Source organism: Ambystoma mexicanum, chromosome 2p (genome assembly GCF_040938575.1).
Source record: "Ambystoma mexicanum isolate Mex_15411 chromosome 2p, UKY_AmexF1_1, whole genome shotgun sequence".
Taxonomy (NCBI): domain Eukaryota; kingdom Metazoa; phylum Chordata; class Amphibia; order Caudata; family Ambystomatidae; genus Ambystoma; species Ambystoma mexicanum.
The window spans coordinates 616,769,891-616,792,572 of NC_090923.1; the positions used below are offsets into that span (position 1 = coordinate 616,769,891).

The 22,682-nt window shown below is 44.5% G+C and overlaps 1 protein-coding gene across 1 annotated transcript in view; it reads right to left on the reverse strand.

Moving 5' to 3' along the window:
* Window positions 1-22,682, reverse strand: part of CAMKV (CaM kinase like vesicle associated) — a 753,994-nt gene that overhangs the window by 202,192 nt on the left and 529,120 nt on the right. The window lies entirely within an intron of this gene.

The window sequence follows — 22,682 nt, forward strand, 5'->3', positions numbered from 1 at the left end:
ACTGTTTCTTAAAAAATCTTCTCAAGTAGAATCTTGATCTTAAAACCTCTTTTATGATCATGGGATTACTTCAGCTCAAACTGATGGGCTATGCCCTGTTACCAGAACACATAATGCCTACAACATATGCACTCTAAGGCACTTTATGTATTCGATTTATGGTCGTTATCTATTTGCCCACATATTGGTTCTTGTTTAGGGCAAAATGTATCCCCACCATCTCATTGTATAGCACATTGTATTTAGAATGTCATATACCTTTTCATACAGTAATTCCACTGAAGGGTAGTGTTGGTGTAGTGCATACATGTGCAAAGTAGAATTGCATCCCTGAGTACATTCAGAAGCACAACATATTGTGGAAAAGTTGCTTAAATAGATTTTATTTCCATTTGGCCACCCGTTAGAACTAGGTTTCCATGGTCATTCAGGGACGAGTGTGAGTGACCATTTTCACCCCAAATATCACGCGGATTTCCTCTATCTTGTATCAAACGAGTTCCTAGGCTTTCAAGCGCACTTGAGAAAGACCGAAACACGTGTCAGAAAAATTGCATTCACCATTAAAATTGTCTTGTGCAAGGGTCGAGGCCTTTTTCGAGCTGTTGTTCATAACTCCCTTTATTTTACCAGTGTGCAAACCTACCCTTTCCAGGTGTAAAGTGCTGGTCACAAGTTAACTAACACAATCTTTAAAGTGATAATGCAGACCATACATATCTAAAATACGAAATTCCCAAGGCAGATCAGGATTATTAAATAAACTCAAGAAAAAGAAGCCTAAAAATGAATGTATTTGGTTGAATTTGTAAAGGAATCCACTGATATGACAATGCAGTTCCACGACCCACCTTTTCAGAGTATAAAAACACTGCTAGCTAGAGAAGTAGGGCAGCACCTGTTACTAATAGGTAACAGAAACAACACAGCATCAAGTTGACAACTGAGGAAATGCCTTTCCAACTCAAGTGACCGCAAACTCTGAAAAAAGGGACAAAACACCTGTCACCTGAAGATGAAATCTCATAGTCCAAGATATGCACTTTGCAGAGAAACAAGAGGTAGCCAGAATTACAACTCCTGATCATGCAATCTAATGCATTTTACGAGAGGTATGCATCCCGCAGTGAACCCCACATAAGCACTAAGGCACAAAACAAAATGAGATACTAAAGGCTAGAGGATAACAGCGGGTTACCCTAGCACCGTAATACTGTATCTACTCAGAACAGACGTGCCAGAAGCCCAGGAATTTGATGACTAAGGGTGAGTAACCAAACGCTAAATATGAAAAGTGCCTGGCACGTTCCATGTGTTAACAATGTGACCAAGGATCATAGAAAAGGAAACCTACTTACTCGTAGGAGAAAACAAGGAGCGGCTCCTTTGGACATTTCTCACGTAACATAATCATTTTCAAAGACTTGACGATGAACAGAGGTTTTGTGTTCTGTTAGGAAAACTCAGCTTCAGAAAAAGCAACAGCATACATAGTAGCTTGTGTACACAGCTGAAACTGAAAGCTCGTGTAAAACAGATGCAAACCCGTGAATCTCTTAAGCTTTGTCAATGCTTGAAAACAAATATGCGTGACAATTAAGCGTTGTAGTACTAAAATGGGTGTCAGAGGCAGAAACCAGAGAAACCTGCAGCATCCTTAGAAACTCAAAGAATCATTCATATATATTAGTGCAAAGTAACTATAACATCCCTTAAAATAGTTTTTTCACTGAATATATACACATTACTGGGCCTATGGTAGCGGCCCAGTAGTTATGGTTAAGTTGCTAAACCCCTTTGAAGAGCACTTTTTGGGCGGCTTATAACTTTGCTGCCCCTGGACGAATCCTCAACAAACTTTGAAAAAAGGTATATGGCCTGCACTGAATTTTTCTACCAAATTTGGTGAGGTTTCGTGAAGGGGGGGCAAACTTATACGGGTGCTCCCAAAAGTCTTTTGTTTTCCATAGACATAAAGAGAAAAAACTTTGCTCATGCCTACAGCTTAACCCACTGGATGGATTTTCATCAAATTTGCAGCAGGAGCGGCAGCCTGGTCCTGAAAGTGTACTTTTGTAAATTTGGTGTAAATCCGTCTGGTCGTTTTCTTTAAAACGTGCTAAATGTAAGTCAAACAAATTTGTGATGTCTGGGTTCGGTCCGCGGACCCATTTTCCTGTTCGGTCTGCGGACTGTCATCTGATAGGCCAATTGGGAAATGTGAAATCCGCAGACATCAGGAGCGCTCTCTGATTGGATGGAGAAAACCGTGAAATGAGTCAGTTTCCCTGAAACACCCTCCATGTTGGATTCACTGACTTTTGCCAGTGTCCACTGACAATGCGGTGAAAAAAAAATAACTCAACATTGCACTTGTCAAACTCAACAAACAATCTCTGGGGAGGTGGGGGGGATGAGGATGGTATAGGATATGGCCATAAGAAGCCAAAAAACAGGTGGTTTTAATCCCCAAAAGTCTGTGAACACGCCAGATGTCTTGGGACAGTCTTGTGCTGTTTGCAGACATTTCAGATGTCCTAGGACATCTGTGCCCATTCGTGCATTACAGGGTTGGTGAAAAGCAGTTTTTGGATGGCTTATAACTTTGGCGTCACTCAATGAAATGGCATGTAATTTTGCAATCTTATTCTAGACCTAATTCTGAATGGTTTTGCAAAGTTTTGTGGGATTCAAGAGGGGGCAAAATTAGAGGGGGGTCCCAAAATATTGTAAAGGCTTATAAATGTGGTGCTATTTGACAAATCTACACAAAGGTTTGCAAAAAGATTTTAGATCAAGATATACATGTTTTTCTAAGGTTTGGTGGGATTTTCTCAAGAGGGGGAGAAATTAGAGGGGGGTCTCACCATTTTTAGATGTCTTATAACTTTGTTGCCATTTTGTGAATGTGGACAAAAGTCTTGGGAAAGATTATAGACCCAACCTTCAATGTTTGTGTAAAGACTGAATGGATTTTGTCAAGTGGGGGCTAAGTTATATGACTATTGTTTGTACATACATTTTGACACTTTTGGAAAAATAAAACATGGGTGAATTTCAAGCGAACTCGTATAGGGAGCATTGGCAAGGACATTAAAGCATAGTTTTGCACTGTCCGGAAAGTCTGTGATGGCATTAGATGTTCGCGGACGTTGACGGATTCAAAAACAGTGGAAAAAGTTGCAAAAGTGCATAGAAGTGTTAAAAATTATGCCAGAAGGTGGGAAATGGCAGAGCTTTAAGGTGAAACATTGTAAATTGGACAGACGTGTTGTTATATTGGGGTAAGTATGTTATTAGTAAGTTGTAGGAAAATAGCATGCACTGGTAAAAACCCATGAAATTCAGTGAAAACACTTTGTTAAAGGGACGTTATGGTTAAGTTGCACTGATAAAAACCTATGAACGGACACCTTACAAAGTGCCTCTCAACCAGACAGCCACAGAATGAGACAGAGAGAGAGAAATAGTGCAGAAACAGCGTGAGAGAGACAAAGGGAAATAGAGTGTAGATTGAGAAAGAGAGAGAGAAAGATAGATCACTAAATTGGCCTATGCTAGTGTGTGAGTACAGCTAATATCATTAAATGGCACCAGAAAACTTCAAGGATTTAGCAATACTGGTAAATGCATAAATCATATCAATGAAGCATTGTTGAATTAAACTAAATTCTTCTACTGGATTTTAATACTGAGAGAGTGGCCAGGGTAATTTAGGGAGAGGTGCTTTGTGTATGAAGAGCGAGAGAGAGAGAGCGAGAGAGAGAGCGAGGCAAACTATAGGCCTAATGGGCTTTGAGGCAGAACGTTTATGGGACAGTAGAGAGGACAAACATTGTAAACAGAGCCTGAAATCCCTTCCGATTCTATGAAAATATTCCATCCGACAAGAGGCCAGCGACTGAATGGTCATGGAAACAGGATTTCTCTCAAACGCCTTTAAGCGAATGCTTCAATTATTAGCCAACAAAACAACATGATGCATTGGACCCGACTACACAGAACTGTGCTCCTGCAAGGCAGCTCCTTCTTGTTCCGGCTCAATTCCTCCCCTGCTGCGCAGTTACGGGCGATCTCTTTGGGTAGCTCTGGGAAACTTGTTCACTGGACCATCCAGAGCCCTGACAGCCGTGCCAGTCCTTTTTGTACCCTTTGAGGTTGCGCTCATTGGAGCTGGCTGCCGCCACTGTCAGGGGCTGGTAGTGGGCTCATCTCTGCGTGCCCAATCTATGGATGATGGGAGAGGACACTGACTCGGTTTCCCAGTGCTGCGCATAGAAGACTCCATGGACGGGATTGCAGCATTTCAGCGCATGGCCATTCATCTCTCTGCCTTTGATTCCAGAGGGAGTCTTCTCTTCTGCTGTGGACCGTGTGCTCAGCACTGCAGGGTTGGGCCTCTCATCTCTCACCTCTGTTCCGTGCCAGTCATCTCTCACTGGCGCTAGGAGACTTGGGAAAGGGCAAAAGTTGCCTGGCGCTCCCTCCCAGTACGCACATCTCTCTCCCTGATTAGAGGCGCTAACAGCTCGTTAAAGAATCCTCGGTCGGGCATCCTGCTGTTACAACAGTCACTCCTCCAGCCCCCTCCCCTGAGGGGTGGGGGGAGTTTCCTCTTGCAAGAATGTGCAGGTCACACATTGCATTCCGGGAAATTAAGCAACCGCTCTGTTCTATTTCGATCTGAGCTAATGTGGCTTCTGGGGATGTGGTTCTCCCCATGATATGCCATTGCAGTGCTCTGAGGTGTCACAGTTCCTTGCCCGAGAAAGCCACCCAGGCCTGTTTTTAGTTTGGCGTATTAGGTGGTGCCAGCTATAAGACAAAACTATTGCATTGGAATACAAAGAGGGACAAATGGCATATGAGGATGAACACACATCTTGTAGGTGTTGCTTAGTTATTTGCCCACCCATTGACTGCCTATGCCGAGGCCAATCGCAATGGCCATTCCCACCGAGTTCTCGTCCCTCCCCTGCCAGAGCACCCCTCTGTGCTCAATTTAGACATGCCTTACCATCAAACATTGTTCTCAAGTGCCTGCAATGTTTTCTCAAAGCAGTCTTTTGAAAGTGAATGTCTTAATTAAAGTTTTTAACCTTGTAATTATTTATTTATACAGCGCTTCTACACAGGTGGAGTGCTTCAAAGCGCTTCAAGGCAGGAAGGAAACAAGGGAATACAGTAGTCATTCTTAGGCCTTGAAGTTTCCGAATGATCTAACAAAAACTAGAGTACTAGGCCTGACAGCATTTCTACTAGTGCAAGTGCATGAAGTGTTTCAGGCGGGGGTGGGGAAGCAGGACAAACAAACATACTAGTTCTAGTACATTCAGGTCATGAAAGTGCACAGACGGAATTGTGAGGAAGGGGGGAGGGGAGAAACAGTTCAGCAGGGCCCTGGGTTAAGTGCAGAGGGGTTACCACTCTCCTGGAGTGTAAGCTGAAAGTGCAGTAATGCTGAATATGGTGCAGAGGCACGGAGGCAAGTGCTAGACTGACAGGGGAGCCTGTGACCTGTAAGGCTCTGGAGGTGAACCAGGAGACCAGTCAGTAGGAAGCTGAACAGGGTTAGGGAAGAGAAGGAGGAAGGAGGAAGGAGAGAAAAGAAAGGAGGTCAGCAGGGGAGAGGGAGAGAGAAGGAGGTAGAGAAGAGGAAGGTCTTGAGTAGTTTCCGGAACTTAAGGTGATCTGGCTCAAGATGGAGAGAGGCAGGAAGGTGGTTCCAGAGTGAGGCACCAGCAGTGGATAAAGATCTACCCCCAGATCTCGGTTTGGAAAAATGGCTCCCCAGCATAGAGTTGGAGGAGGACGAGAGAGGGCTTTAGAGGGAGAGTATTGTAGATAGTGCGGGGCCCGGCTCCAGAAAGCCTTGTGGATTAACCAGAGCTTACTGAACTTGATCCTTGAAGCCATAGCGAGCCAGAGGAGGGATTTCAGCATTAGAGAGATGCGGTGCCTGGGCTTGAGGCCAAGAATAAGTCTTGCAGTTCTGTTCTGATGACTTGTGGATAGACAGCCAGGAATGAGCGAGAGAGAAGAGGAGGCTGAAGGGAGCCTGGAAGAGAGCTGAGTGTCATCAGCATAACACTAAAAGTTAGAGCAGAAGATAGATATCAGGTGGGCAAAAGGGGCCAAGTAGACATTGAGGAGCCAGGGTGAGAGGATGGAGCCCTGGGGTACACAACATGTGGAGAGAGAGGTGGTGGAGAGAAAGGAACCAATTTGGACCCAGGGGGTCAGTCCAGGTGGAAGGAGGTCAACCACTCCAGGGCCTGATCTGTGATGCACATGTTCTCAAGGAGTCGATTCATGAGAATTGGCATGATTGGCTGTGTCAAAGGCAGAGGAAAGGTCAATGAGGATGAGGACAGAAGGAAAGCTAGAGGCAAGATCAGTGAGCAGGTCTTCACGCATGTTCAGGAGAGCAGTTTCTGTGCCACTGGTGATGGTCATGGAGCTAACCAACAGATTCAGTGTGAAGTGTAAGGTGGGAGATTGACAGTTTTTCTAAGAGATTGCCCAGGAAAGGAGCGATAGAGTTTGGGCGATTGTTTATAGGACAGGTAGGATCAGCAGAAGTCTATTTTTAAAGAGGGGGTGCACACAGGAGTTCTTGAGGAGAGAGGGGAGGATCCAGTGGCAAAATAATGATCACAGAAATCGGCCAAGGCTGGAGCAGTGGTGTCAATGTGGTCATTGATGGCTCTGGGGGAGCAAGGAAGCACCTGGTTGGACAACACTTTCATAGATCAGACTTATTTATGTTATTTTTTTATTTGTTACATTTGTTACACGCCCAAACCCAAGGGTATCACGGTGTAGTTGCAGACATCTTTGGCATTGAAATTAGGAATATTCACTTACATAATTACAGATAGACAAAGTTCCAGGTAGACACTTTACAGAATAAACAATGAGACATAGATTATTAATATACATAGGATGAAACAGTACAGAAGTCATATAAATTTACAGAGTTCAACTCAAGCTGCCAATAGGTATGTTACCTGTTATCCCTAGAGTGGCTAATAAGCCCAAGGCGGCTGGCTTTTTTTTGTTGCTAGAATTGGTTAAATAACAAAGTTTTTAAGGATTTTTTGAATCCCGGGAGGGATTCCTCATTTTTTATATTTAGTGGGAGGGAGTTCCAGTGTTTGGGTGCCAGGACTTGGAGGCTGCTGCCTCCTGCTCTAGTACATTTGTAACGAGGGACCTCGAGGAGAGAGTTATTGTTGGATCTGAGCGTCCTGCTGGATGTTTTTTTCTTGATGGCATTGTTCAAATAGGTAGGGGCTTTGTTAGCGAAGCATTTGTGTGTGACACATAATGTTTTGAATATAATTCTGGCCATAAAGGGGAGCCAATGTGTTTCCCTACTGCTATCGAAAATGTGATCAGACTTTTTTTATCCCTAGGGCTGCCCTTAATGCTTTGTTCTGCGTTAGTTGTAGTTTGCTAATGTTGGTGCTGGACGTTCCTAGTAATAGGGCGTTGCAATAATCCAGCTTTGATATTATCAGTGCTCTGGTCAGACAGGGACGTAATTTTACCAAAATCCCAGGGGTAGCGGAAGTGACATCACAAGCCCCTTGACCACCTGGTGACATCACAGGAAGTGATGTCATTTGACCCCACCCCGAAGTGATATCGCGGGAAACGATGGAACATGACCTTTCACCCGTTGACAAAACAGGAAGTGGCATCACATAGCATTGTACACTATGCCAAATATGGTTACGATATCACTATAATGTGATGTACACTTCATACAAGAATGGATTGGCATATGTATCATTAAGATCAGTGTGTATAGGCCCATATTACCAAATTACTGTGAATGCAAGCAGACGTCCATGACCAAATGATAATGATGTGTTATTATAGAGCACGTATGCTTAAGCGCTTTATATAGAAAAAATATACACCCAATATCACCCAACCTGTGTTGGTACTCATTTATCGACCTCAGAAGGATGAAAGGCCGAGTTGGGGTGTTTAAGAACAGACTAAATCAGTGACTCACCCCCTGAAGTGTGCCCGAAACAAACCTTTAATGACTCTAGCAATTATTGTATAGAATTCAAGAAAGACACATTATTTGGTATTCCTTCTGGGGATGTGGTTCTTCCCATGAGATGCCATTGCAGAGCTCTGAGGTGTCCTATTCTTTCTTATTTAGGGTCAGTGCTGACAGTGTTACGAATTGTGGCACTCCTGTTCATATTTTTCTTCTTTTTTTTAAGGGGCCTGAACAAGAAAGCCAGCCACCCCAGAAGTAAAGAGCCACATTGTGCTGGCTACAACCCCAGAAGCTTGCATTACAAAAAAAATAGAGGTTGCAAGGGAGACCGCAGAGGTCACAAGGGAGACCACAGAGGTCGCAATTGTGACCTCTGGTGACCACTAAAAGATCATCCCTGTGGCCAGAGTAATACAGTTTGTGGGTGCGAGGAACTGCCGGCTTAATGCAATTCATTTAGATGTGTATGAAGTGGAAAACGAGAGTGCCGAGATGTGTTTTGTAAGTGATTTCAATCCGGCACTTCACTTGAGTCAATGCCTTGCGTGTAATGCACAACTGAAATCGTTATATATATATTTGTGTCTAAAAGTTCTTTTATTCTGAACGATGTACCACTTATATCACACCATTCACTTGGAACCACCCCGGTCACACTGAACCAGGAATCAGGCTGGTTTGCAAAGTTAAAATATTTATTTATATATTCACAATATCATCACACTATTTTTAATAGGAATACAATGGTCACCAATGGGTGATGTCACACTAAGCAATCTCTTTAATCACAAGGAGTAATTATTAACAAAAACAATGCAGCACAGAAATAATACTTTTGCAGATGTGTCCAAATCAAATGGCAATGTGGTAACTATTTCCCCCTGCACACCCCTCAATCCCCCAATATGCAATATAAAGAGATAGGAGGAGAGATAACAGGTTTCAGGAATGCAGAATTCAAGCAAATATATCAATCCCAATTTCCCCCCAGCGAACACAAGAGAGAAACAGAACTAATTGGCAAACTGTCAAAAATGGTTTTAAAGTTGGCTTTGAATGGGATAGGTAAAACACTAAATATGGGCTAAATCACTGAAATGGTTTAAATTCTAATGGGAGCTGCTTTATCTGGTTGCAGACAAACACTCGCAATGATTGATAGCAAAAAGCAATGTGAAAACTTAATTTTGAGGTCGGGTACAATTGAAAAGCTATTTTACACATTATAGATTTTAGCAAAATTTAAATTTGCGGCAAACTTTTCCACATGCGGTAATCGCGATCGAGAACTATGAGGATTTGAGATGCGGTTCTGGTTTCTATGGAAAGCTTAGAACTTTTCCACATGCGGTAATCGCGATCGAGAACTATGAGGATTTGAGATGCGGTTCTGGTTTCTATGGAAAGCTTAGAATGTTAGCTACAAGCAGACACTTTGTTTCTAGTATCAAATTTGAAGAAGTTATGGACGTTTTCGTGGAGGTCGTTTTTTTCAGATAGAGGTGAATTGGAAAACAAAGATGCGCTTTTAAAAGACAACAGGATTTCTTTACACTAGGGATGGAATATGGAGAAACAAATACTACACAACAGCACAGCCACCAGACCAGGATGTCTCTGGATCAGGTTTTTGACTGCCAAGATGCTTGCTTTCTCCAGATGAAATATATCAGAGCAAAGATCGGTTTAACAATATTATTACAGAAGGAAGATAGTAGGGATGAGATAGAGAGTTCAGGCAGTTAAAAATATTCTAACAATGCAGTTTTGAGTATAATAGAGGATGGATTTAGATAGGGATTGCTATGGACAGTACATAGGCTATTGACAGTCCTGTACTAAGGATAATCACTATATAGGTTTGAACAGAACCGTCAGGAATCCTGGTCAGAAATGATGCTGAGCACACCGGACTGCGACAGGCTTCTAGGCACACTGGACTGGACAGGGTCTGCAATGTCTCTAGTTCGCATCTATCTGGTCACATCATGACTCTACTGGGTGGGGTCTCTGGATTCTGGTGATAATTCTTATGCAGGGAAGCAGTTACAGCACAGCCAGGCTGTTCTTTGGTTCCCCTTAGATGTCTGGGGTAAATTCTGGTTTCTGGAATTTTAAGGCCTAGCCGAGAATGGTTCAGCTATAGAAATGGGCCTTTCTGCTTGCAAAGTTTCTGGAGTCTGGAGCAGGGAAGATGTCAAGTTCTCTTGCTAAGTGCTCCGCCAGAAATCGGTTGGTGGGTGGATCTGTGGGTCCCTCTAAGTCCTCAGCTGTCTCTTTTTATGCATTTGGTAAAGGGCTGTGTATGCTGGATTATCCTAAGCGTGCCCCCTTGGTTGGCTACAAGTTAGAATCTTCCCTCTCCCTTGATTGGAGGAGAAAACAGGGTGTCACCACGATGATGTGGTTTTATGATTAAGGGAATCCTCCACTTGGCTTTTGAACAAGAAATTTACTTTTTGTATAATACATATTTACAATTTGCAGACTTTATAACAATAGCATATCTAGATCACATATTTTGTGGAGCAAGTGCTCTTCCAAGCCCCTTCTTTGTAGGATCTTGTGTTGGCTTTTGACTGAATTCTGCCCTTTTTGGCCAGAACACAATATCTAGTTTGTCCAAAATTGTGTAGAACTGTGCGCATTGCATATGGGCATAAGTGTGTGAAGTTTCATACTTTGGACATAATTGCATTTGCTATAAAACCACAATTTCTACAGTTACTTCTCAGAACATAGCACAGAGTTCTGGCTTCTCTTAAAATGTGCAGCCACAATTTAGATTTAGAAGTCCAGGGTTTCCATAATTTTTACAATTGTCCACAGTAAATTATCAGTCTTTTTATAAATATACTTTCTGTCCATTGTGAATCAACAAAAGTTGTCTGTCCCTGCCTCCTTTTCCTGCTTGCTGCTCAGGAGCAATCTCCGACCCTTCCTTCTGGCAGAGACCCTTTAGAATCCTTCCTGATTAGCATCTCCTTGCTTGTGAGGAAGTCCATTGTGTCCTTCCCAGAGCAGTCCACGTGCTCCTCCCCTCTTAATCAACACATGAATGTGAGTTCCTGGTCTAGAGAGTAGAAGGGTGGTGGCTGGCCATTTGGGGGAAGTTGTTTGTAGTTTTGTGAGTCAGGCTTACTTTAAATGTCATTTTGTTAAATTTTTCTTTGTTTAAAATAAACTTGCAATTTTAAAACAAACATCTAGAACACTGATTCCAGACTCTAAACCATGAAGTTTAAATAGTTATAACCTAGGTTACTCTTAATAACAGGTCACTTAGATTTTAGACATTAGATCTTAATGGTACCAGTTTGCAGTTTTTAATGCAGGCTTTTGAAACAATCTTCAGGCAGCCGCTGGTACCGTGCCCGAATTTTGACAGATCCCACAAGCAGGCACCTTTTGCTGTGGGTGTTTAGATGATCAATTCAGCTTTCCAGGATATTGCAATTTCACAATGATTTCTTGAATTCAATAACATGTTACACCCAGCAAGAGCATTCTGTATTTTCAGCAACCAAGAAAATATTTAAAATGCAAGATTTCGGATTTTCATCTGTGCTCCATTTTTCCTTGTTGATAAGCCCAATGACATGTTTCAGAAGTGTACTCTCCGTTCCACCACTGACAACATACATGGTAGGTTTGGCAGCGATCTTTCCAGGTTTCAAAGTGCAATTTCCATAGGTTTTGGCGCGTCCAGGGGTTTTGCGGCCATTCTGATCATTCTTGCACCATCAGCACACAGGGATGTCGCAGGGAAGAGCAGAAATGAGTCAATACATCCCACAAGCCCCCCCTCACGACTTGAATTTGACTGCCCATCAAGGGGAAGTAGGGAGATTGGGGTGTCATTCTTTCTTTTTGGTCCAAGTGGGAAAATGTGTCTACTTCTCCCATCAGTGCAGGATCGACAGGTTCTCCTCGCCGGTTCCAGGTAGGAGCATGGAGCGATACCCCGGGCCCTTTGGGTCTTTCCTCCTGGTCCCTGAGTGGTCCTCCTTGGTTCTTGGAATCCTTGGTTTCAGTGCTACAATACAAAACAGAGAATGTTTGTGGACATTTCCCCACCACTATTCATGTAGTGGGGCAGATGCATACATTTGACATATAATTTACACTCTTTCCTGTTTGCAATTATTACTGATTTTCAACAGGTGGAATAGTTTTATAGTTGGAATTTCTAGGGATCTGGAATGTCCCCCTCTGGGTTTCCAGATGGATCCTCTAGTTGCTGAAGAGTATGCCTAGGATGGCAACCCTTCAACTGGTTGATGTGGACCCACTTATCTTCCCCTTCTGCCAAACTGCCTCTGCCTTTGGGCATACGAATTTTGTAGCCGACTGGTGAGAGTTTGTCTCCAATTTCAAAGGGACCAGGCCAGCTAGGAAGAAATGTGCGCTGTTTGGCCTGGTTCCTTTGGAAATTGTACAAGTAGACCCGGTCTCCTACTTGGTATTCTTTTCTAGTAGTCTTAAGGTCATTGTGGGTCTTCATACTGTCTGCAGATCTTTCTAGATTTCGCTGAGCATAGGCAAAAGCATGTTGAAGGTGTTTTCTCAGATTCTCAACATACCCATGAGTTGTGGAGGCATTTATCAAGGTCTGCTCTTGGGTTCTGTAGAGCAGATGCTGGGGAAGCACCATCTTTCGTCCAGTCATCAGCTCAAACTGTGACATTTTTGTTGCAGAAGAAGGGGTAGATCTGGTGGCCATCAGCACAAGAGGTAGTCGGATGTCCCAACTTGGCCCAGAATCTGCCACAAACTTTTTTAATATGCTCACAATTGTCTTGTATCTCTCAACTCCACCACTAGAGGTGGCCGGTAGGCAATGTGTAGTTTCCTTTTGACCCCAAGTAGCTCCCACATCTTTGTCATCACTTCGCTAGTGAAGTGGCTACCTCGGTCTGACTCAATCCTTTGGGGTAGTCCAAAACACGAGAAGATGTGGTTGATCATCAGGGCAGCTGCTGTTTCTGCCTTGCAATTTGGGGCCGGGAGACATTCCACCCATTTAGTGAACAAGCATGTCGCGGTCAACATGTACTTGTTCCCCCTAGAGGAGCGAATCACGGGCCCGATAAAATTGACTTGTAAATCTGACCAAGGCAGTGTCATCCCCCTCTTTTGGAGAGGCGCACGGTGTGCAAGGGATGTTGGCTAAAATTGTGCACACACATTACACCCCTTCAAGTATTGATCGAGGTCCTGCCCTATGTGTGGCCAGTATGCAACCTCTCTCAAGATTTCTTGTCTCGTATGAAACCCCCGATGACCGGCTGTGGTGGCATCATGGGCGTGACTTAGCATCAGGCTTCAGAATGAGGTGGGGGCCACCCACTGGTCATGACCAGCTAGGGATCTCCTCACCAACAAACTGTCTTGGATTCGGAACATTTTTGGACATTTCATCAACACTCTGAGGTCCTCTTTTCCTATGTAATCGGTATCCGTCAGGGGAATGTTCTGAGGGTCCTCAATGTGTTGATAAAATTTACCTGGGACCTAGTAATAGCAGTGACCTGGATTTCCCCCAACAGGGACTGGATCTCAAGTAGATCCCCTTGGATGGCTCAGGTTTTGGCCAGCTGATCAGCCAGGTCATTTCCAGTATTGTCTGGTCCCTCTACCTTAGAATGACCCTTGATCTTTTTCTAGTAGATGGTCATCCCATTCAATGTGACCAGATCATCAATATTTTGAATTAATTTCCCATGTTTCAATGGTTTGTTATTAGCACATAGCATGCCTCTGGTTTTCCATTTAACCAGGTGCTCCATGAACCTGTTCCGTACATAATCTGAATCAGTGATTATGACCACTTCGTGGAGTTGGTGTTGGACAGCAGTGAGGATGGCTTGATGCACAGCCATCAACTCTGCCACTTGACTACTTTGGTTCTGATTTTATACCCAGCGGATGGTTCTGGGGAATCATTCACCCATGCCTTCCCTACGCCGGCCACAAGTTCTTTTTCCCCGTTGTTGTCAACATGGTAGGAGCATCCATCCACATAGACCGTGGGCATTCCCTCACACTGGTCTTCTTCATAGACTTTGTGTGGGGAATTAAGGTATGCCTCTATGTTGTCCTTGATTTTAAGACTTTTGTCCTCGAGACAGTTTTCTCTGGCACAATCATGCAAGTCAGCCAGATCTTGCACAAGGGGACTCTTCTTGTTTTGGCCATATCTGACCTCCACATGAAAGCCTTTATTTGACAGAATCCAGGAAGTAATTCGGGAATTACTCACATTTCCGGCTGGGATTCTGTCACTTTGGAGATATTGCAGAGGCCAGTGTGGTGTCTCCACTATGATGTGTTCCCCCTGGATAAACGGGCGGTAATTCTTCAATGCCCACACTGTTGCCCGGAGTGCCTTCTCACAATCGTTGAATTTTTCCTCCACAGAAGATAAAGTTTTACTCGCATAGGAGATTACTTTATGACCTTGTCATGCTTTTGATACAATACTGCAGTCAAGCATGTATTTGAGAACCCTGTCTCCAAGAAGAACTCCTTGTATTTGACAGGATAAGCTAGGCAAGGCGCTTGTGAGAGACTTCTTTTGAGTTGTCTTACTGCCTCGGCTTGTTCGGGACCCCACTCCCACTTGACCCCCCCCTTCAAAAGATGGATCAGGGGTCTGGTGATCTCTGCGTAATCCTCAATGAACTTTCTGCTGTAATTAGTTAGTCCAAGGAGGATCCTTAGTTCCCACAGAGTTGCGGGGTCTTTTATTTTCTGGAGTGCTTCCACTTTCTTTTCGTGGGGACATAGACCCTGAGGAGTAATCTCATGCCCCAAGAAATTGACACGGGTTCTGCACCACTGTGCCTTTTGAAAGGAGAGATTTGCTCCGGCAGCCCTCAACTGTGTCAGGACATAACGGATCTCCGCTATGTGTTCCTCCACAGTTGAGCTTTTGACTAAAACATCATCTACATAGGCCAGGTTACCGCTTTCACCCAGGTCGGGCATGGCCTTGTGTAGAAAAATGTTGAATTCATGGCCAGAGTTGATGTATCTAAAGGGAGTCCGGGTCCATGTGTATTGCTGCCCCCCGAAGGTGAAAGCCAGCTTGTATTGGTCATCCCTACTGACAGGTACAGTCCAGTACCCATTGGTCAAGTCAATGGCAGTAAATACCTTTGACCCCTGGATCCGGACCAGCCCTTGGTCTATGTAGGGAAGAGGCCATCGGGAAGTATGCACCCGTTTGTTGAGCTCCCTTAGGTCGGCGCAGAGTCTCCACTGGTTGTTTGGCTTCAAAATCCCTAGCACCGGATTATTGAAGGTGCTGTGGACTGGACAAATTATCCCACAGGACTCAAGGTTCTTAATTATTTAAGAAAGGGACTTCATTGATGCGAGAGGCAAGCAATATTGCCCCGCAAACACTGGAGTTATTCCAGGGTCCGTGGGAATTGTTGTGTGGATGTCGGTGCGACCACAGTCATTTGAGTTCACCGCAAAGAGATCTTGAAAAACTAGGAAAACTTGTTTCAATTTTTGCTTTTGCTCCAGAGTGTCAGAGTGTCAGAGGCATCAGCAAGGTTGACTCTCTCTTCAACCATCTGCCTGAAGCCTGGAAAGACGTCCGGTTTTGCTATCTCAGCGGCATCCTCCAGCTGGGTGGAGGAGTCTCTGGTCAAAGTGCTGCTTTGGACTGATGGCTTCAGGTGGGGAAGGCAGTCCAGGCGGACTTGGAAGATCACCTCATCCCTCCTGAAGTCACAGGTCACATCTTCCTTACCATAAGGGCAGGAAGTGTACACCAGGAAATTCCCCCCATGCCGGGTGAAGATCCTGTCTGGTGTTGCGTCATCATCGCTATCACTGTCAAACAGTACTTGGGGATTGGTTCTAACAGTTCATTACCTAAATCTATTAAAAAAATGTCGGTCATCAACCGCCATTCCAATAATGGTGCCTGCGGCCAGAGTGATACTCTTTAGGTCGCTGTTATCCACCTCTATTGGAATTGTGTTGTGTTCTATGTTGACTAATGGTGTTGGGTTTACCCCCAACCCTTGCTGTTGGAAGTGGTCATTAAGCTGAATATAGGCGTCAGGGTTTTTCAGTTTCTGTCCTCTTTTAACTTTCACTTCCAGTGAGAATTGTCAGGTCCATTCTGGGATGGTGACTTCCTCTCCAATCTGAATTTCAACTGCATAAGGCAGCAGTTGAGCTGACCTAAATGCTTTCTCTGGGTCTTCAAAGTACATGGGATTACCCTCCAATTGGGACCAGGCTTTGAAGTTTCATAGGTCCAAACTAATGGCAAAGTGATTGAGAATGTCACTGCCTAAGTAAAATGCGGCAGGGGCATCTCTCCCAACCCAACAATTATGCTCTATGCTCTTGTGGCCTATGGAAATTTTGAGCATACACCTGCTAGGCAGGAGATGTTTGGCATTGGGTGTTTCCAGGTCCATTACCCATTTGTCTAACAGTTTAAATGTGGGAATGGCTGGATCTTTTGGGAGTTTGCGGAACATGGCTTCGCTGATGAGGCTCTTACCCTTGTTCACACACACTCGGGCGAGAACAGAGTCCTTCCCTTCATTTAACTGAATTGGGATAAACAACTGCTCTCCAATTTTCTGAATATCAGCCAAGCTTTTAGCTGATTTCTCCTCTTTCAGGACTATAGGTTTGGGATTTTCTGATTGTGAATTTGTAAAGAATTTCAGACTGTTTCCTTCCAGTGTGGAATGCCACCTTATACTGGAAGGGAGGTTGATTTTCAGAAATAGAGAGGACCCCCCCATCATCAGTTTGGTGTCCTACTGCAATTACTGTCATGTCTGGGATTTGATTATTCTGGAAGTGAAATTCTATTTGGTCAGGTTTTTGTTCAACCATGTGGCATGTACCGTTTAAACTAACACGGTTGACACTATGTTTCAATTTTATTGGTCGGCTATTCTACACAATCTATGAGGGGAGACAACCTACACAGGATGTCATTCCCTAGTAAACAAGGTGTGCCTTCTGGTGTCACCACTATGACTGGGTGCTTCACCTTGTGTCGCTCAATTTTAATGTCCAAATCTGCAGTCCCCTCGACAGGAATTTCCTTCCCGTCGAAGTTCTGAAGTTGTCCAGGAGAGGGGTGAGAGGAATTTGGTATTTCTCCCCCCTTCCCGAATTCAGTTGATCAAAGGCCCTTTTTCACAGAAGGGTAGCTTGGGATCCAGTGTCCACCAGTGCCAAAATTGTACATTGCCCCTTTATTTGGACTCGGGCATAGAATTTTCCCTCCTTCTCCTCAAGGGGGCAAAGATAATGTACATTTTTGGACAACTGGTTGGTTAGTTTCTTCGTTTAGGACACTGACAGGAAGGTGATTTGGGCATGATTCTGTTTGGAGTCTTGGGAATCTGGAAGAGAAAGGTGACAGCTAAATATGGGGGAAGTTTTGTGTTCCCCTAGTTCTGGGCTGCCCCCCCTTTTTGGAGGCAGTCAACAGGATGGGTTTGAACCATGGGATTTTCGTGCAGGTGATTCTGAGTAGTGATGATGGGAGGTTTCAACTCGGTCCCCACATCTACCAAGTCTGGATTTGGATCCTTTGGGACCCATTTTTCTTTGGGAGGAGTTCCCCCATCTCTGAAGGAGAAGATCCTTTTCCCAAGATCCTCTGAGGATCCCTCTCCTTCAAACTGGAATATTTGTACCTCCTCCTCAAAAGGGGTCTTTTTGGGCTCTTTATTTCTCTTACCCCTCCTCTGCTCCTTGGGTTGCAGACTTTCGGGGGCAGGAGATTTTGGTTCCGGATCCTGGGTTTCAAGGGGCTTTTTACAATTGGGGAAGGAAGCTTCCTCCAAGGCTTTAGACCCCCCTTCCTCTTATGCCTCCTCCATGGGAAACGGTGGGTTGTCGGGGTTCTTCCCCCGTCATTTCTCTGGAGCACCAGGTCCTGGATTTGAGGCATTCTGCGCCGCCATGCTCCTATGAGGGTTCTGTTGAGCCCTCAGCATGTCACCCAGATCCTGTGCCATGTTCTGGATCTGGCGCTCTAGTTGGGACACCGCTCAGGCTGGTACGGGGTCCTCATGTCTCCCCTGGGCTGATCCCAGGAAGGGTAGCTATCTCTTCTCCCAAAGTATCCCGGGTTAGGAAAGTTTGGGTACCCATCCACGCTTGGCCTCCCCTCTCCCGGATTTGGCTATCTGGGCTCAGGAAAGTGGGGAAAGAAGGATGGATTGTTTTGGGGGTTGAAATTTTGTGGGTACCTTGGGAAGACCTTCTGTCCGGTATTTGGGGGATTTCTGCCCTGCCCTCCTGGGGGAAGTGAGGAGGGAAGTTCCCTGGGTTAGCTGCTCTTTGGTTGGACCCCACCCGTTGGGCTGGAGGAGTCCACACATAACCCAGGATGGGTCTATGGCCCTTGTAGTGTGGGTTAATGTAGTCAGGGGAGTTAGGGGTCCCATTTGTGGGATTACCTCCCTGGCTCCCTGTTTGTGATTGGCCCAAGGGCCTTCTGGGTCTGGGGTTGTTTTGATTCTATGCGGGCAGGTTTTTAGGCTCCCACATCTCCAAATCTAAAATAGGGGCAACCTTCACCTCTGCCACTTTAGCAGCAGCAGGGGTGTTGGTTGTTTTGGGGCTTTTTCCACTATTTTTATTTTCCACTTGCTTTTGCACCTCATAAATGCACGTGGCTTGTTCAATGACCCAGTCTAGTGATCTTTTCTCATGAAAATCCCTCACTAGCTGGATCATGATATACTTAGGGAGAGCATGGGAGAAAGTGTTCCCAAACTCTTTGATGTCAGTGCCCACCCTTCTAGTGGTCTGCGCAAAGGCATGTTTTAACTCTTGAACAAACTCTTGTGGGGACTGATCTTCCCCACATTTCAAATTATAGGCTGCCTTGCAAGCCTCCTGAGGATTCCTGTGAATAGAAAAATGTTTCAGGATGGCCGCCCTATAGGTGGACCATCTGGAATGATTCTGATCCTCCAGCCCCACAAAGATGCTGTAGTACTCGTGGGAAAAGGTCCACTTTACATATTGAATACAGCTTTAGTTGTCCTTCAAATGGAAAGTTTCCATCATTTATTCAAAGAGCTCAATGTGCTCCCAAACCAAATACTTTGCATTCTTGTGATAGGGCGTGATGACGCTCCTAATGGCTTTTATTTGTTTTAGGGGATCCTTGAGCAAGGCCCTCTTGACCTTGTTGGCTTTCTTAGTTTGGGTCACCCCTCCTCTGACTCAGAGGCAGTGCTACCAGAGGTGCCTGTCTGGTCTTCTAGGCTCTCCCAGATTCTGCAAGCTTGGGAATGGCTGGCAGAATGTGGGGGTCTAGTTTCTTGAGTCCTGCGGCGCTCAGAAGAGTCTTCTGATTCTTCCTTGCTCCCAGGATTGGCTGAGTACCCCCCCACTGTCCTAGCTGGGAAGAGGTTTTCAGGATGCCTTTAGTGGGCCTACTCTCATGGAGTTCCCCACCAAATTTTACCATCTGGTCTCTGGGTAAATTATATTTTTGAGGATCCATTTCTCTGACCCTCCCCTCAATGGAGTCTCCCTGATCAGAGAAGCACTTGGGAACCCATACACAGATGCCCACCCATCCATTCCTGGGAGGCGCTGATCTACGAGCCCCATATTCCTCATTGGATTGAAGTCTGCCATCCCCGTGGCCCTTGTCTTATGTGCGCCAGTGGACATGGGGGTGGCAGAGTCCAGGGAGCTGAAGAGATGAAATTCTCTGGTACTAGGGTTCCTGAGGTTATGCTCAGGTGTTTCCCTCTCCCAGCTGACCTTATCCCTCTCTGCCCATGCTCCCTGTTGCCATGCAAGAATCTGGACCTTTTGCTCTCCTATCAAGGCCTTATTAGTCTCTATTAGTTGTTCCTGCATAGCTACCTGTGGAGTCTGTCATTTTTCTCACAGAGAGCCTCATGTCTCTCTGTGCTTCCTGGGTAATTTTGGAATATTGGGCCAATTTTTGCTGCAGGAGGGTTAACTCCTGAGCCCTGTCCTTACTAGCCTGGTCCTTCTTTGCTAGGGCTTCCTCCACCCTCGTGGCATGCTCTAACAGTTTCTCGTGGTCTTTTTGGAGTTCACCCAGTCCCTGAAGGGCCAGGTGATTTTCTTCCATTTTAGCTTTTAAATAACTGACCTCCCGGCCTAAGGTGTCACTTTCCTATATGAGAGTACCCCTCTGTGCAGCCAGGCCGTCCCTTTGTTTTTGAATTGCACCAGCTTTCTGGTGCTCTTCATCAAATTCTGACTGGCTGTCAAGGTCTTTGAGAATTAATTTATTATTTTCTTCTTTTACTTGGTCTAGGCGGTTTTGCAGGGTGACTATCTGCTCTGCACATACTCTAATGTAGTTCAATTGCTGTTCCAGCTTTTGTTGGCTCTGTAATAGAGAGTCCAAACTTTCTTGGCACTCTGTTTGCAGCGCCAGTACTTTGGTATCCTGCTCTACCTTCTCCTGCTGCAGGATATCTCCTTTTATTTTTATCTAGTACTCCCTGGTTTCATTCTGTGATTCTAGACTCTTTTGTAGCCTTTGCTCTTCAGAGTCCAGATCAGTTTGGGCAGTTTCTAGTGATTGTACTTGCCTATTTACCAGATCTAGGTTTTCGGCATATTTTACCTATATTGCTCCTATATGGAGGTAACGATGTGCCGCTATTTTGTCAATTTTACTTTGCTCTTCTTTTACCTTAGGGGCCATGTGCAGTTCACTCAGTGCCATGTGTAATGGACCCTGATCCTGCCATTTGTCTAATCCTGTGGCAATGGCCTGTTCTTTAATTTCCTGCAACCAAACATTCTGATCCTGTTCTGTCCATTCAGCCGTGACAAATAATGTGTGCAGTAGGTGTTCTTTTGCCATATTACTTTCTACTATGGTAGCCATTCCGGAAATATTAATTTCCTTTCTGATTTACAGGAGTTATTTTATTTTTGCAAAACAGACCAAGTACTTGGAGTGTTCCTTAGCAAGGGTGCTTTTACAGTGTAACACAGTGTGGTAGCCCAACAGTGTTTATGTACCCGGTCAGTTAGCATGCTGCATTAGACTGTCACAAGTGGTATGTCTAATTCAGAAATCCCGGGCGAGCCCCCAATCTGTAAGTGATTTCAATCCGGCACTTCACCTAAGTCAATGCCTAGCGTTTAATGCACAAATCAAATCCTTATTTATTTATTTGTGTCTAAAAGTTATTTTATTATGAACTTTGTACCACTTATATCACGCTCCTCTCTTGGAACCCCTCGGTCACACTGAACCAGGAATAAGGCTGGTTTGCAAAGTTAAAATATTTATTTATATATTCACAATATCATCACACTATTTTTAATAGGAATACAATGGTCACCAATGGGGTGATGTTACACTAAGCAATCTCTTTAATCACAAGGAGTAATAATGAGCAAAAACAATGTAGCACAGAAATAATACTTTTGCAGATGTGTTCAAATCAAATGGCAATGTGGTTACTATTTCCCCCTGCACACCCCTAAACCCCCCAATATGTAACATAAAGAGATAGGAGGAGAGAAAACAGGTTTCAGGAATGCAGAATTCAAGCAAATATATCAATCCCAATTTCCCCCCCGCAAACACAAGAGAGAAACAGAACTAATTGGCAAACGGTCAAAAATGGTTTTAAAGTTGGCTTTGAATGGGATATGTAAAAAACTAGATATGTGCTAAATCACTGAAATGGTTTAAATTCTAATGGGAGCTGCTTTATCTGGTTGCAGACAAACACTTGCAATGATTGATAGCAAAAAGCAATGTGAAAACTTAATTTTGAGGTCGGGTGCAATTGAAAAGCAATTTTACAGGTTATAGATTTTGGCAAAATGAAAATTCGCGGCAAACTTTTCTGCGTGCGGTAATCGCGATCGCGGGAGAACTATAAGGATTTGAGATGCGGCTTTGGGTTCTATGGCAAATTTGAAGAAGTTATGGACGTTTTTGTGGAGGTCGTTTTTTTCATATAGAGGGAAATTGGAAAACAAGGATGCACTTTTAAAAGACAAGAGGATTTCTTTACAGTAGGGATGGACTATGGAGAAGCAAATACTACACGACAGCACAGCCACCAGACCAGGATGTCTCTGGATCAGGTTTTTGCCTGCCGAGACGCTTGCCTTCTCCAGATGAAATATATCAGCGCAAAGATCGGTTTAACAATATTATAACTGAAGGAAGATAGCAGGGATGAGATAGAGAGTTCAGGCAGTGCAAACATATTCTAACAATGCAGTTTTGAGTATAATAGAGGATGGATTTAGATAGAGATTGCTATGGACAGTACATAGGCTAGTGATAATCCTATACTAAGGATACTCACTATATAGGTTTGAACAGAACCGTCAGGAATTCTGATCAGAAATGATGCTGGGCACACCGGACTGGGACAGGCTGCTGGGCACACCGGACTGGACAGGGTCGGCAATGGCTCTGGTTCACAGCTATCTGGTCACAGCACGACTCTACTGGGTTGGGTCTCTGGATTCTGGTGATAAGTCTTATGCAGGGAAGCAGTTACAGCACAGCCAGGCTGTTTTTTGGTTCCCCTTAGATGTCTGGGGTAAATTCTGGTTTCTGGAATTTTAAGGCCTAGCCGAGAATGGTTCAGCTATAGAAATGGGCCTTTCTGCTTGCAAA